We start from the raw sequence: 4,043 nt of genomic DNA on the forward strand, positions 1-4,043 counted from the left end.
GATTTACATGACCTGCTGCAGAATGAAATGACAGGAACCAGGAGAACATTGTACTCAGTAACAGCAATATTGTGCAAGGATCATTTATGAATAACTTAGCCCTTCTCAGCAATACAATGATCCAAGACAATTCCAAAGAATTCATGATGGAAAATGCTATTCACAGAGAAGAACTAATACAGTCTGAATGCAGATCAAAGTATGCTGTTTTCACTTTATTTTTTCATGTTTTTTTTCTTTTGATCTGTTTCTTCCTTCACAACATGACTAATATGGAAATATGTTTTACGTGATGCACATAAATAACCTATATCAAATTGCTTACCATTTTAGGGAAGGGGAAGGGAGATGGTGAGAGGAGAGAGGGAAAAATTTGCAACTCAAAAATTTTTTAAATGAATGTTAAAAATTGTCTTTATATGTAATTGGAAAAAATGAAATACATACACACATTTATCTATCTATATATATCAATTTGAAATATATATGTAAGCATGTATGTGTTATGCTTATTATGCACCAAGCTCCAGGGATACAAACACTAAGTAAGCCAGACCCTGCGTTTAGGAACTTATATGTTTTAAGGAAAGATAACAACACACATGGGGGGAGGTAGTAACCAAAGGAAAGAATTGTGGTCTGTGAATCTAACCGGAATAATAAGGTGGTTCACTGAACTACCTTTTCCACAACCAGTGGTAGTGCTGATTTGATTCAGTTCACCAAGTAAACTGCAGAAAGGAGGTAAGCCTGGTAAGCCCAGCGGCAGGACAGAAAAAAATGGGAGTGAAGATGAGGCCACATTGTCCCAAGGAGTACAGACCCAAGTGACTTAGTTGTTCTGGGGCATCTTCTTTTGTGGGCTGGTTTGGAGGATCCAGTGGCTGTGTGAAAAAAGGACTGAGTGAAAAGGAGGTTGAAAGGGAACTCTCACTGAGGAACCCCCTCAACTCATGCATATTAACTTACTACTAGTGACTTATACCTTCAGGGACTTGCCTGTGGCACACAGTAGACAAATGTCCTGCACAGGGTCATGCAGTTAGTTTGTGGCAAAGGAGAGACCTGAATCCAGGCCCTCCTGACTTACATTATTTTGCTATCTACTCAGTCACATTGCCTCTCTTTTGACTAACAAACAATTTTTTGTATGAATTTCTAGATAACATATAAATTCAATCTGAACATTTTTATAATTAATATTTAATTCCCTATCCTTTTTGTATTAATCTTCTGCACCTTTTTGTCTCTGATGCACTGTTCTGTATTTACCACATCCTCCCTCAGTGGGGACAGGATTTTGCATTTATACCATAATAATAACAGTTCACATTTACACACTATTTTACAGTTTTTTAAATGTTTTATTAATGCTTTTCAAAAATTGACATCATTTCCTAGATAAAACCCTCCCTTATAACAAAGTGGAGAGACATGATGAGTCTTGTACTAGACTTGTCGTCAAGAGTTCTGTATTCAAATCCTGTCTGAAATGTTCTTAGCTGGTTGACTCTGAACAGTCTTTTAATCTTTTCTTCACTTATAAATTGAAGATAATGGATGGTGGTGAGGATCAAATGAGATAATGTATAGGAGTGTTTTGCAAATTTGAAAGCACCATGTAAATGTTAACTATTGTTATATTATCATAGTTAAGCAAAACTACTAACATAATGACTTTGTGGACAATATAGACCTCATTCCACACTTGTTTCCACCACATCTCTGCTGAGAAGAGAGAGAGAGAGAGAGAGAGAGAGAGAGAGAGAGAGAGAGAGAGAGAGAGAGAGATTCCATTAACAGTCCTCTGGAATCACAATTAGTCTTTTCATTGTTCTCAATACTGATATCATTTAGGGTTGTTTTCATTTACAGTATTTTGGTCAATGTGTATAGTGTTTTCTTGCTTCTCATTATTTTGATTGTATCAGTTCATACATTCTGTATGAGTCATCAGTTCATATCATTCATACATTCATTCTGAGTTTTCTTCATATTCATTATTCCTTAAATGTAACACTCTGCTATCTTCATATATCACAATTTGTTCTACTGCTCCACAATGGATAGGTACCCAGTTTGCTGCTACAAAAACTGCTGCTATACTCTCTGTCATTGATCTCCTTGGGCTCAATAACAGAATTTTGGGGTCAAAAGGTAGTGACCTAGCTTGCACAATTCTAGATGATTTCAAGATTCTTTGAACTGACTCATTTAAAGGTACCCTGTGAAAATAACCATTACTGGTTCTGAGGTCAAATATACCTCCCCTTATATATTAATAAATATGTTTTCTGGTTTATAAATGAGTATCTTATGCATCAGTCTTTCAATACTTGACATAGGGAAATAGACAAAAGTTTCTAAAACAGACTATAGATCATGGTGCTACTTCAGCACAATTGTGCTGTCACCACAATTAAGGTAGAGACAATCTTAGTAGGCCATATACCCTACCTTGCTCTTTGCTCCTTCCTTCCTTCTTTTCCTCCTTCCTTCTTTCCATCTCTGTTCCCTCTTTCTTCAAGTTTTATCCTATTAAATAAATACCATTCTGATGCAGCACCTAAAAGTGCTATGTGGTCATCAGGGTAGTACAGCTTGACTCAAAAGACAAATAACATAAGCACCTCTTTAGAGCTGATGCCTGAATTTATTAGCAATCTTAAAAGTTCTCATTCCTAGGTACCAAAGAACAAGCTAAAAATGCACTTTGAAGACCCAGAGCTACTAGCTGTTAAACATCGTCTATATCCAGTAGAACTGGAAATTACTTCCTTAGTGAACTCTGAATCAGTCTTGAGTCTGTAGACTCCACCACATGCAGGTTGAAAGGAGGAGAGAGTCATTTGTGGTATAAATCATCCCAGTTTATTGGACTGAAGAAGACATGATTATCTCAAGAAAGTCTGCTTTGGCACCTGTGGAGGTCTCCCTAGATCTGGAGAGTCTTAGGAAGGATGTTCTCATACACCTCAGAAACATCCCATCTATAGAAAGGTGGCAAGTCACAGAGCATCTCATAAAGAACAGACCTCCAGACACCACCAGTCTATTGTCTGGTCATGAAGTCGTTTTCTCAATACTTCAGGAGCGAAATACTCTGAGTGGCAACACAGCATGGCCCTGGCAGTCCAAGAGAATGTTTTCTGGTTTCAAGTCCCTGTAAATGATGTTGAGAGAATGCAGATGGCTGATAGTGCTGACCAGGTGCTTCAGCAGCATTGAATCAAGATCGAGGTTCTAGGAAACAGTGTTTTCATTGCAAAGGAAAGAAAAATCTCTCCTCCACTGACCATTTTGTAGTTTTCAAATGGCCTTTCTTGCAACACTGTGAGTTATTGGATAGAGTTCTTATTTGTATTTCCATTTTATAGGTCAGGCTTTTGCTGTTGTTCAGTTGTTTCAGTTGTATCAGGCTCTTTGTGACCCCGTTTGAAGTTTATTTGGCGAAGATCTTTTAGTGGTTTGCCATTTCCTTCTCTAGCTCATTTTACAAATGAGGAAACTGAGGCAAGCAGGGTTAAGTGACTTGCTCAGGGTCACACAGGTCAAATTTGAACTCAGAAAGATGAGCCTTTCCTGCCTCCAGGCCCATCATTCTATCCACCGTGTTACCTAGCTGTCCCTACGTGAGGTTACTCAGACTCAGAAAGGCAGCTGTGTGATCTCCTCATGGTCACACAGCTACTAAGTATCATAGATGAGATTTGAATCCAGGCCTTCTGGTTCCAAGTCTAGGGTCTAACATCAGAAAATCTACAGATGACAGGACAGGAAACAGGCAGAAGGAAGGTAAAGATCTAGCCACTAGCTCGCAGGGCACCTTAGTAACCCAAGCAACCACTCCCCTCAACCAAAGTGATTTTTTCAACTTTCTCTCTAAGTGCTCCATAACTCCTGCTTCAGCGGCCTTCATGTCCATTGGAACAAATTGTTCTCATCTGCCCATTCCACTGGAGTAAGTCTTCACATGCTTGGGGTAGACACCTCCCCAACTCACTAACAGGTTTTAGGCCAGTCGGTTACTCTCCACCTGATTT

General features: G+C 38.8%; 1 pseudogene; it reads right to left on the reverse strand.

Annotated features, from left to right (window-relative positions):
* Positions 1-2,665: 2,665 nt before the first annotated feature.
* Positions 2,666-3,370, reverse strand: LOC138167586 (serine/threonine-protein kinase Sgk2-like; annotated as a pseudogene).
* Positions 3,371-4,043: the final 673 nt, after the last annotated feature.

This window comes from Petaurus breviceps, unplaced genomic scaffold (genome assembly GCF_028583685.1).
Source record: "Petaurus breviceps papuanus isolate PSGF00001 unplaced genomic scaffold, PetGlider_PUasm1.0 229, whole genome shotgun sequence".
Classification (NCBI taxonomy): Eukaryota; Metazoa; Chordata; class Mammalia; order Diprotodontia; family Petauridae; genus Petaurus; species Petaurus breviceps.